Below are 12,956 nucleotides of genomic sequence, written 5' to 3' on the forward strand. Positions count from 1 at the left end.
GTTTTTGGTCCACTAAAATGTAAATTTCAACCCCCTAAATTTAAATTTTAGTGCCAATAACATCCTGTGATGGTCTCACATCTTAGCCACATACTGTACGAACTACTTTGTTTTTCCCTCTGCCTCCTCAATTTGACTCCTCCTTGCTCCTCTGTTAGAAATCAATCATTGATTCTCAGACTTTGTTTTCTATCATTTTCTATCATACAAACAACTTGGTTTGTCTTCTTTAATATTGCAACAAGAAAGTTCAGTTTCTTTCAGGAAGTTTGATGAAAGACCTTGCAAAAGCCTTCTGGAAAGCTAACCAGATCTTCTTGATCCACATGTTTACTTCAAAGAGCTTTAACAACTTGTGAAGCCTTTACAAAGCCATATTGATTCTTCACAACTGTATTGTATTTATCAAGTAATTATCCCTAATTCTGTTCTTTATTTTAGTTTCTACCAAATAGGAAAATCTAGGTGCATCAAAATTAAAATGTATTCTAGTATTTCTGTATGAGCAATTGAAGAAAATGCAAGAGAATAGTTAAGCCAGAAAAAAAAAAGTTGGATTTCACTGAAGAAGCATTAAAGTGACTGAGTGTTTGCTGATTACACTATTTTAGTCTCTAAGTAGTAGCAAGCTTCCAGCAAGCTGCCCTCTGTGGCATTCCTCCTTCTCATCCCATCTGAAATTTTCATGATAGTTTAGGCAAGGGATCATTTAAACACACACTTCATTTGGCTCTACATCAGATTTTGTTAGAAACAAGCTGTTATGAAAGCTAAATGAGGCCATGAGTTTCAAAACTGATCAGGATTTTTTTGGATGTCTCACTTTGTGATTAATAACTTGAGATACCACGAAAGGGCTAAATAATATGCAGAGCTCAGAATGCATGCTAAGAAACAGGTGGTTTTAATCTGGGCAGGCAAGAACTAAGCCACTCAGACTCACTAATCACCTCTAGAAATTGTTGCCACAATCAAAAGAAATATTGCCAAAGACAGGTTGTGGTTTTGTTTTGGTTTTAATGAAAATTAAAGCTGTTTTAAACAGATAAACACTTCCAGTAAGGCTCAGGTACTGAATACAAAAGCACTGACAATGTGATTCTTGTCATCTGAGCACAGAGAAATTCAAGTGATAGAAGAACTAGCAGAAACACCAGACTACGCACCAGTTTTCTGGGTTCCCTCTACTGACATCTTGCACAATTAATGCAGGAAGATAGTAGACAAGAAGCTGCTTTTGTTAAAAGATGATATTTCAGTTAACAGGTTCTATTTAAGCCTTTATGACTCACTGTAATGAGGACAAATTATTATCCCTTACACACAGGGCAAAACAACTGGTCTATAATTTGTGCTAGAAAATCCATGCTGTCAGTCATATATTCAGCTTTTCCATGTTCTCCTTAAGCACTGCTCTCTAAGGGTTGCATGCACGTCTGCCTGTGATTTCAAGAAGGCAGTTCAATAGCTGGAAATACTTGGAGTAGATACAGGAGCCACTACTATTCACAAGTGTCCCTGACACCATTACTAGACATGTCTCCTGTCACCTGGAGGTGACACAGCCAAGGGGAGAAACGCAGCTGACCAGGACAGCACAACTGCTATTGACTTCCAGCAGGTTTCCTTGACAGTATCCTGTGAAGGCTCATGGCACAGGAACAGTTTGTACAGTTCAGTTCCTTGAAGAGGCCAATCCCAGCAGTGGCACAAGCTAGGACCTACAGACCAACAAGATGTACAAAACTAGGAACTTTCTTAACTTACACTTGAGTTCATACGATGGAGACAAGCTTGTTCCTTGTCCTAGCCATAATGGCAATGCCAATAGACTTAAGCAGAAACCTTAACTTTTCAGGATAAAAGTATTCTATGCTCTCTGTGAAAGTTAACCATGCTCCTCTGCTACTCAACCACAGCTCACGGCTGAAGTTACAGTAAATGCTGGGAATGAAACAAATTAAACAATTCTACGGTATTTTCTGTAGTTAACATGGCTTGGGAAATAAAAGAATAAAAGTAAAATTTAGAGATTTGCACCGTTTATGGGGAAGTCATCAAGGAAAAGTATGAAGAGCTCCATTCTCAGTCCCGTTTGCTTAGTCTTAGCAGCAGTCACCTCTGCTACACCATTCAGTGAAGTAGGTGCTGTTTAGTACAAAGAACTAATTCCATTTCCCAAGATGTAATTTTAGAGGTTTTCTTTTAAAGACTTGATAAATGCACTGGGGTCCTAAGTACTAGAGTGCCCTCACGACTCTCCCTTACGTTTTGAACCACAGTTGTTCAGTTTTTCAAAACTGGTTGGGGAGCTGATTTTAATGGGAACTGAATGTCCAAACCTCTTGAATTGCTAGAAGTTCCTAAGCTCTAAAATATATCAGCATGAGTTGCAATTGCTGTGGTGAACACTCTTACAGTTCCACAGGTATCTTATGAAGTCTGAAGATCTGCTTCAATGCTAAACACTCATATAAGCTGACTTCCACTGGAGTCATAGGGAGCTTGGCTAGAGCAGAGCAGGAATAAATAATGAAGTAAGCTCTTCCCAATCTATCAAATGTTATTTTTGGAAGTTCAGGATTGTTCCTTTGGTGTTCTCAGAGGAAAATTGGGTCAAAATACCACAGAGACATGCCACTAGGCAAGCAATACAGACAATTAGTTTAGTTACGGGTAATGAAACATGTTTATCAAGACAAAGGCTGGCACGTGTTTAGGATTCAGAGGACCTGAGTTTAAAATCATACTGTCAAAGACTTAAGGCCTGACACCAGGTTAGCAAAGTTAGCTAGACTGGGGTAGCTCAAATTCCACCCAAGTTCTGCATCTAGTCTTTTCTGTAGGCTAGCTCTGAGCCTTCAGAGGCACCCAAACACCATCCAACACCAGGCTTTGAAACTTCAGGGGAAATTAAGGACATACAATTTCTCAAAGTCTCAGTATCTTCCACAGAAAATGGGAAGATGAATGACCAACCTGCCAGGTGCTTTAAGAATAAGTATATTACAAACTGAAAAGTGATTAGATACTGAAGCAACAAGATATAAACACATTTGGCATTATCCATCCAGTCTATGAGATCAACATCAACACACAAAGAAATGCAGACACTTACTTTATCAGTACTTACACAAGCTCAAATCCATGCACACTTGTGCAAAGCACAAGCACCAATCCAAGAAGCTATTATTCATTACAATCTAAATTTCTTTTTCTTAAATAACAGTTAATCAATAGTCCAGCAGAAATTTAATGAAAATATTACATTACCAACACCTAAAAATGCTGCTGAAATAGTGCCCAAAAACAGATAATTGCTGGCTCCTTTCCAGAAAGGTCAGCTTGGAAAAAAATTATCTGTGATTTTCTGCCCATAAATTTGTGCTTTTACTCAACTACCAGTGTAAAATTGGAAGCTAGCCCTTTGAACATTTGGCCCTTTAAGTTATTAATCCAAACTCAAGTCCACTGAAATGTTACTGTTCCTTGTAGCGCCTAAGCCCTGAACTATCTTCCAAGCCCTGCCAGTTAGGACAGGGAGATGGCTGACATTCCACTGGCACTTTCTGCCAAAAGCAAGTTGGTGCTGGCAGGCTTTGAAGGCAAAATCCTGGTATGCTGCAGTATTTCAACAAAAGACGACCTCCTGCAAGAAATCCTCCCAAGCCAGTCATCTCTGAACCCTCTGAATTAAAACATGGTAAACAAAAAAAGTCAGAAAGAACCACTTTATGCATTTGCTTGCTTAACCTTGCTACTCTGATGTCCCCATTTAACCATTGCTGTAAGGGGACGGAACAGGAAGACAGCCAGTGCTGTAGTTCCCCAGTACTGATCCCAGACTTCTTGCATAGTCAAATTTTAAGGCTGCTGAAACTGTGTGGGGAGTCACATTCTCTACTGATTTAACAGTATATTTATATTCACTATCCCATGCATATTTCACATATCCCTTCACATACAGTACTTCAGAACAGAAAGTAAGCTGACACACATCAAAAAGCTGATCTCCTGAGAACTCAAGTTAGCTTGCTTACATATAGCCACCCACCTAATCCATGTTCAAGATGTCAAACAATTACAACATATGCTTCCTTAGACATTTAGAGCAACAAAGACCTTGTATCCCCAGAACACCCAGGATAAATAAAGCAACCTAAGCGTTACAGGCATGCCCAGATGAGGAATATGTTTCTAAGTATTTAGCTAAAAAACCCCAATCATTCCAACAGAATTTTATTACAGCATTTAAAGAGTGCACATGAAGTTGACCTGAAAATAGGAGTAACAAGCAATGAAATACAATACATGCAGTCAAATAAATTAAGTATGATTCTGTGAAGTGCTGTGAAAGTCAGAAAAAAAAGTGCTGTTTGAAAATATAGAATATCCTTTATGGTATATTTTTAAAAATTGCTTCTATTTGTCAAGAACAATTGGCCCTTTCTTTTTGTCTTCATTTATCTCAGAGGAAAATAAAGCAAAACAAACAACAAAAAAGTCCCAAGCAGAGTGAACAGCTGAGCCAGGGACAAATTAAGTAACACAGATTGATGGCTGTTGATCTACAGCAGCACTATCACATCCCAATGCTATATCTCATATTTCATTTAAAGACCTGTCTTTTCTTTTCCAGAAACTGTGCAGTATTTATGGAAGAAGGCTGATTTGCAAGCCTTGGAGCTGCACTGAGAAACCAGATTCGTTTTTTTCAATTTGGTTTTAAAGTTGGTGAATGCCTTGAACTTTTAAGGTAGTAATCCAAACAAAATGAAACCGAACAGTGGAATAAAATGAATACTGAAACTAAACACGTATTTTCAAAAATGCTGCAGGCAGGGCAAAGCTTTTTATCTTCAGTTTCTTCCATAAGACATTAAGAAAATAATGTTTGCTTCCTATGCATCTATACCTTTACTAATCCCACTGGTACAATAACATATATCTTCATCTGTTCTCTGGGTTTTCCCAGTGCTTTATCCTCCCTGGCATTCTCTGTTACAACAGCACGCAGATGTTCTCTTCCTGTACTCTATTTCCCTGTTAGCCTCTTGAAAATTTTAACTTCATAACTATTAAAAACATTGACTGGCCCATACAGAGTATAACTTTTTCTATTAAAGTCTGCTAAACAGCAAGACAAATCTTAAATCAATTTTTAGATTTCTAATGACTTAAGAATTAGAGTGGCTATTTAAACACTGCCAGTTTGACTTGAAATACGAGAGGTTTCCTCAGAAGCTGCAATAATCCTTTGTGCTTTCCTGTGCTTCTTCTGGAACACTATCAATACTGGAGGAATGGTATTTGGTTCAATCACGTCAAAGCTAAAAGCCTAAAGCTAGGAGTCCATGTAATTTATCTGATTTTCAGAGCATGCGCAAATATCTCTATGTGAGAATTAGGCCAGTTACTTAGGTGCCTAGAAATAAACTCTAAGGTTTAAGCATCCAACATGGAAAGCAGGCTGAACCGATCTGCCCTTCTCTAAGACAGAAAGCTGAGGCCATGGAGGAGGTCATGGTGTGTGAAGAAGGTCTTTGCAATTACTGCTGGTCACCGCTATGAAGGGACATGCTGCAGAAATATTGCTTCACAACTATCCACCAGCTGGTCACATGTGCTGGTAACAAGGAACCTACTCAAAGTGCCTAAAGCTAGTCTCTCAAAACACCTCTAAAGAAAGCTTAAGATGCATATTCAAATGTGAGGCCAGGTTTATATCCTAGCAAAGGCCTGGCTCCATGTCAAGTCAAGACTCAGACACACATCAAATCCCTTCTCCATGCGTCGATTCCCCTGTGAGCCCAGCTGTGGACCAGAAAAGAGGAGTGCTGTGCCAACTGGGCTGACCGCGGGGCTCAGGAATATAGGTCACTTCAAGAAGCAAAATATCTCTGCGATCTAGACTTAAACTTGCATCTCTCGACCACCCACCACTGACTGTAAACCTTAAAGCTATATAACCAAGGACAGTCACCATGAACAATCTTCATTCAGCTACAGAGCAGTAGCCAACTGCAACTTCACTAAGATGGGTCTCAACGGTTTAAGATGGGCAATAGCAGCATCTGCAAATGCTCTTTCATAACATCCAAGTCTTACACTTCTGTGCTGGTTTTCTCCTCTGTGCAGAGTGGAGAGAAGAGGAGACTGCAGCCAAAATTCCCAGCAGATCCAGTCAGTCTCCCAAAACATCCTCACCTTTCCAGGAACCATCACAGACACCGTTAGAGCAATAACTGGAGAGATAAATGAGAACATGACCCCAGACTTATTTAATTTTACATCACTATGCAAAGCTCTTGACTCTGCTGTCTCCATGACCTACTTTATCTATTGTTTATTTCTTTTCTTTTTTTTTTTTTTTCCAGGAAATTGTTCATTAAGGATAAAAGCACCTGGCTTACAGTAACAGGGCACTGTGCAAAGTATCTGTCATAAAGTCAGGAGAGGAACATTCATAAATATATCAAAAAGAGCGAAGCCATAAAGAACGGAGGGGCTGCAGGGGACTATCTCAGGCAGAATGAAAGCAAAGAAGATGTAAGGGCCAAGGTCTCTACTGGTGTAAATGGCTGAACTCCATTGAGTTCACTGTGCCAATTTCTATCAGGAGAGAATTTGGATCTACCAGCTCAGTCATCAGACACAGATGGTACTGGAGCTACTCAGGTTAGAGCTAGTATTTTCCTTCTGGCAGAAAATCAGTAGCTAGAAAAATCCCTATGGACAAAACCAGATCTGAATAACTGGTGCATGCTACTACCTTGCCTTCCTCTTCCCCCTCCTCCTAAATGTGGCACTGAAAACTTATTTAACTACTTTGAGAAAAAATGTTAATAAAAATTATAGGAGAGAGAGAGTTTATGGGGTAATTTTAGGGCTTAACTTCCATCATTTTACAGATGTACTAATCAAGTTTTTTCACAAGTTAAGACAAATAAACTTTTCTCTCTACATTCTTCCCTCATCAAGATCTTTTATATATATATATATATATATATATATATATAATCTCATCTGCTAGGTCTTTTTACTCATAGCCCTCCTTGTAGCTTGCTCTCACATCCACAGCACTCAGATTAGAGAACTCTTCCCTGTGCGTGCTTTATTAATCCCTTCACAGAGGCATAAAAATAGGAGCTTAAAAGTTGTTTTTACATTTTTTAACTCAATGTATCGTAAACTTAACACAGCTTACTCTGTGTTGATATTATCCAAGCAGATATCACTTACATGTTTGCTGCTAAACAAAACCAAACATAATGTAAGTCCTCCTGTCCACAAAATAGGCACACAAGGTAATGGCTGGCAGGAAACAAGTAGTTCCCCATTCTTCTCTCCTCTCCTATCAGATATAATCTTCAGCACAGAAAAGCATAAGCTTTGAGACTCTTGTATTGGTTAGCATACTTGTGGAAATCTTATAATTGTAAGCATGAGCTAATCATCATCTCCCTTCCAGAGCACAGCAATGATGAAGGTCTTTTAAGCTCCTCACAGACTGTTCATCTCCTTCCATCTACCCCTGTTCTTTAGGTACATCCTGTGAGTCCTATTTCCCTCCTCAGCTATTTTTCTGACCTCCTCATTATCTCCAAGGTCTTATTATCTTACACACTGCTGCCAACCCCCCCTCTAAATAATCCCATTTAAAATTGTATGGGCACTTCTACCAAAGATCAACAACCACTTTCCACTTCCCCTTCACAAAACTCACTTCAGGCAATTGCATCTCTCTTTGTTTAAACTGCAACTTCACTAAGTCCATCTCCAAGGGAACCTGTGCAGTTTCTAGGCTCTTAGCTACAAGTTTTAGCATCTGCTGGGACTCCAGGTTGCCATGCATTGCAGGGTGAAGGGTCACAGTCTTACGATTTGATGATCCATCCTTTACCACAGAAGAAAACAGTTTTCTCTGCATAAAAATGTTTAGGAACAGTGGAAGCAAGATTGGTGGTTATAAATTCTCTTCTTGCCACCCATTAGAATCTTACTAGCCTGCACATTACTCATCTATCTTAGCCACCTTTTCTTCCTCCCGTCTTTCATCGCACACAGCATTGCTTCATTTTATGGCATTCCTTCCTTCAAATAGGGAGAAGCTGAACTAGATCTTATCTCTTCCTAAATCAACACTTTACATGACTTACTACTGTTATAACTGTGACATACAAAGTTGAAGATGTTCAACAGGTATGTATGAGCCAACTCCTTGGGACAGAGTAATCACTGTCCAATTAAACAACTGACAGCTACAAGGATAAATAGATAAATACAGCACAAATTTGAATAAATCATCAATTACTGTTTTATATCCTGGGCTGTTCAAATAACTCCTGAGTTGCTCCTTTCACTGATTCTTGAGAACTATGTTGGTAATACACCTTGCAATATCCTTTGGATTTTCTACCAAGCAAACAAGAGTGTGTACTGGCTTTCTTCCACATAAAGATGGAACACAGAGCTTGATTCCCTACAACACCCATGCTTTCAGGCCTGTGATTGCTGCCCTGTTCTGAATCCCCCTAGGAGAGTGGGTTGCAAGTCAAAACAGTACATGTGTCTAGACTTCTGGCCTTATGCTCTGCACCTTGGAAATTATTTACCTTGTTCTGTCTTAAGGCATTCTTACTTCACTATTGTTTCAAAAAAAGTCTCTGATATGAACTAGGAAAATAAAGCTAGTCTTGCAACCCACACACAATAGCAAGAACCAAGAGTTTAGGTCTCAGGTATTACAGCGATGAGTGCTAAAGAAACAAGTAGAATAGAATAAAGCAGTACTGTGTACCAAGCTCACTTGTCAACCAATGGCTGTGTGTACACTCTGAGCTGCCCTTGCCTCAGCCTTGCCCCTGGTAAAATGGAACAAGTCCTTCTTCCCAACATCCTATTTCTGACAGTCTTTCATAGAAGAAAAATAGATGTAAATGCACAGTGTAATGGTTAACTATTAATTGTTAAATATTTTTCATAACTTATGCTGGCCAGTCTCATCTACTGAGGAACAAAACCTCTTCATCCTATGCCAAAGTAGACAACAGACACAAATGAAGTACGGGGATATGATGTGTTTTGTTTGTTTGTTTAAATTTGGAGCCCACCCACCAGCCCAGTCATTCGTTTTTCAGACTGATTCTTTATTTGCTAACTAGCAAGTCAAACATCAGGTGGGAGTAGGAATGAGTAGGTGGGAACCAGAGCAGTCAGAAGCTCTTAGAATGTTACTCAAAGAGCTTGAACATATGAAAATTGAAAGTTGTTTTCGAAAAATAAGAGTAAACAATTCTCATTTTTTCAGACACTTTTTTTAAAAAAAAAGAAATATTGACTCTGGCAGAGTATTTTATTGTCTTTAAGTTCCTCCTCAGAAGGATTTGGTCAAAATATCCCCTTCAGATCTTATAACATCTCAATGAAAACAGGCACAAAAAGGCCAGCTGGAAATATGGATGTTTAGCTCTAAAAGATGTTCACACTTTTCAATTTAAACAAAATATTTACTAGCAATGTATCACCTTATTATCATGAATTGAGAGTAAATTGAAATTTCATGCAACTGAATAGGCTAATTACATACTCAGGCACATGCTTTAAAAACTAGGCTTTTCATGTTCTTAAGTATAAGCAATTAAGGGCAAGAGTAACATTTCATGATTATGTCATTGATCTAAATTCCTTTTCATTTTTCTATGAAAGCACTTACACATGTGTCTTACATAAGACACATCTGAGGTCTCTCCTGTTTCTCAGATCTGCATTTGTTCTAATCAAATATTCACCTCAAGACTTGGTGGGGGTTTTTTTATTTTTTTACCTTCACATGAAATTAAAATTTTGAAAGTCTGGATCTATCATTAACTTTGAAGAAAGTACTAAAAACTCATTTGAAAAAAAAGAAGTCATAGGGAGCTATGGGAAATTCTGTATTAGACTGGCCTGCTAATTAAAATCAACCATGCCATATTACTTCCAGTGTTCAAAAGTATCCGCCTACAGATCTAAAATATTTTCGGAATGATTAAAATCAGGGGTAAAAAATCCCAGATCTCTTTCCTCTTTCATGTGGAGCCACACAGAATGCACTTTTTCAGATTTCAAAGTCCATTAAAACATCACCTTTGAAAACAGATGCACAATCAGGCCCAGAAGTGATTTATGCAAGCAAGATGTTCAGAACTGCCAGGAATTGCTCATGTTCAAAGTACCCCCAGCAGGCTCAGTTAGGTCCAGTTTGTATCACATATAATTAGGATTCTTCAGACCATAAAATCAATAATATAATTAGTAAATGTTATGTTGTTTCTCCGAATCTTGCTACAACTTACCTGTCTTTGATCAAGCAGAGCTGACTGCTAACGACATGTAATGTTAATTAATGAAAACACATGTGATAAAAAGTTCTTTGGAAAATTATCTAATTAGGTACCATAAAAAATTAAGTATGTAATAACAGTAATTTATGTTCATATCAATGACTATTGTTAAGGAGACTCTAAGAAGACATTAGGATTACAAGTCATCTTTAGCTACACTTACTCTTGCCTTACAGAAACAACTTCTTGAGTTAGTGTGTGTACAACAGATGACCCAGTTCATTAATGAGTTATGTCTCATTTATAAAACCAAAGTCTGCAAGTAAATTCTTCCTCAGCTGTGGGACAGCACCAACAGAATATTTTAGGAAATCCACTTATCTTTTGACAATGGATGATTGACAGCAAACCATCACAACTGAAGTTACTGACAAAATAAATAGCGGAACCTGCAGAGATAAAGCATAGATTTCAAAAGAATTACTACAATCCTTAGAGAAGAATGACTACAGAAGGCCAAAGTATTTAATAATCTCATAGGAATGCAACATTTTGCTACCAATCACTTTGACTGTCCGAGAACCCAGCTAATGAGAAACATTTATATTTAAAAATATTCCAATTTGATGTAACATGTCTAAGTAAGTTTTCGTGATTGTCAGGCACATGGAGAAAAGCAAAAGGAAATTTTTCATTATTATAAAATGCCGTGGGATTCACCAGAAACATTTTATCAGATTTAATATGTCTGTTTCTAAACTAGAAAGGAATGGTAGAATAAATGCATCGTATTAACACCATAGGGCAGCGTCTATAGTTAATATGTCATGTCAATTAGCTCCCATTTCCCAAGACATTTTGTCTTTGATAATATACATCCTAATGCTCTTGCTTAATATTCACTACATATAGTAAATGAACCTCTGGGTTCAGTGAGATTATTCTAATACCAGACTCTGAGCATACACCTTACTTGCAACAACTTTTTCCAATACAGATGTGTAAAAAAGGAACACTCCTCATATTATGTCACTTTCCTCTCTGATAAACGCACAGGGTAGCATAATAATATTCAGAAATTCTAAATATTTTTACAGCTGCTCCATTAATGCCTCCTTGTTCAGTGGCACGCTATTGTCAGTATGAGCAGGAAACACTGAACTTACAAGTAAGCTAAGGTTTTCAACTATTTAAATTCCTAGGAAAAATAAGACACACACGGTGGGGAGGGGGAAATTAGAATAATCTTGCTGCATGGTCTAGCAGTTTGGTTTAGTTTGAAAGACGAAGTATGAAATTGCTGAGAGCAGGATGTTGGCTAAATAGGTGCCACTTGTACTTGCCCCAGATGTGATGGAGCTACCATGCTGTTCAATACAAAGCGATTAATGATTGCCTGCAATCAGCCCTAGAAATCAATTGGCATTGAGTGACATAATGATTCTATGACATCATATAGCCTCACATCTGATGCTTGTTCTTGGACACATTTCTCCTCATGCTGCCATTTTTGGCACTGTGAGTGGTCTCAGAAAAATTAGGGGCTTTATGATGTTCATGAATAAGCAAGTTTTCACATGACAGAGGTTTCTATTTCTTTCTGCCAATTTTTTTTTTCCTGTTCATTCATGACCCCTCCCCATCACCACCCCTCAGCATGTCAAATTCAACTACATGAGCAGTGCATAGGAAAAGTATTTAAGGTTCGTCCTTTATTTTGATTAATAATTATGATAGACTATAGGAAAACCATATAAATGAGAAAAGGAAAGAAGGTGCTATGGCTAGTAGAATTGCAGGTGTTGTGAGCCATGTAAATCTGTTTCTCAATTTCAGCTGTACCATTGTTGCATGAGCAGACTATTATTTTGTCACTATTTTTGGCACTATTGATAACAAGTTTTTCCAAAGCAACTGTTCTAAAGCAATTAATGTTTTTTAATGACCCCAAATTCCCACTTCCAAATGCATTTTAGGATGCTGTACATTGAAAGAAAAAAAAGAAAGAAAGAAAAAAAGAGTGACAGCAGACACTGAGGAATAAAAGGCAGCTTCTTTAATCTGTTTGCATGTGATAGGTTTCTTCGGACTTAATTACCATAGTGGCTGCCTTTACATTTGTTCAAGTTTAATTTTTTTTTTTTAAATAAAGGGGACAGCAGCAATACATAACATGCTAAATTAAGTCTCACCACTCCCTTGTACAATGGTTCTGACATTTTTGTCTCTGCATAAAAATACCTTACTGAATCAGTCCTAGAACAGCATTGCACTTCATGTTGGCAGTTCACAGATGTCCTGTAACCTGTGACTATAACGAGATCTCTCTTCTCATCTGTCATGCTCAAATTATAAATCTCTACCTTACAGCAAAGATTCATGTACAGTCCCCGACTGTACATCTTTGCATTTGTTCTACTACATTTCTTGCTGCTACTCCAATCCACAAAATCATCCAGTTCTTCCTTTATCACAGTCCTGCCCACCTTGGTACTGAGAAGCTCATTTATCTCCTAGATTAAATATGGAGTACCATTCTAGCAAGCAAGGAACAGTCAAGAACTCTGGTACCTCATAGCTTTCACAGATGAAAATCCCATAACACAATAAATGAGCAAAAGCTTAGTACAG

At 38.0% G+C, this 12,956-nt stretch overlaps 1 protein-coding gene across 3 annotated transcripts in view; it reads right to left on the reverse strand.

Annotated features, from left to right (window-relative positions):
- MEGF11 (multiple EGF like domains 11) overlaps positions 1 to 12,956 on the reverse strand; it is a 288,710-nt gene that overhangs the window by 218,548 nt on the left and 57,206 nt on the right. The window lies entirely within an intron of this gene.

This window comes from Falco biarmicus, chromosome 7, assembly GCF_023638135.1.
Source record: "Falco biarmicus isolate bFalBia1 chromosome 7, bFalBia1.pri, whole genome shotgun sequence".
NCBI lineage: Eukaryota > Metazoa > Chordata > Aves > Falconiformes > Falconidae > Falco > Falco biarmicus.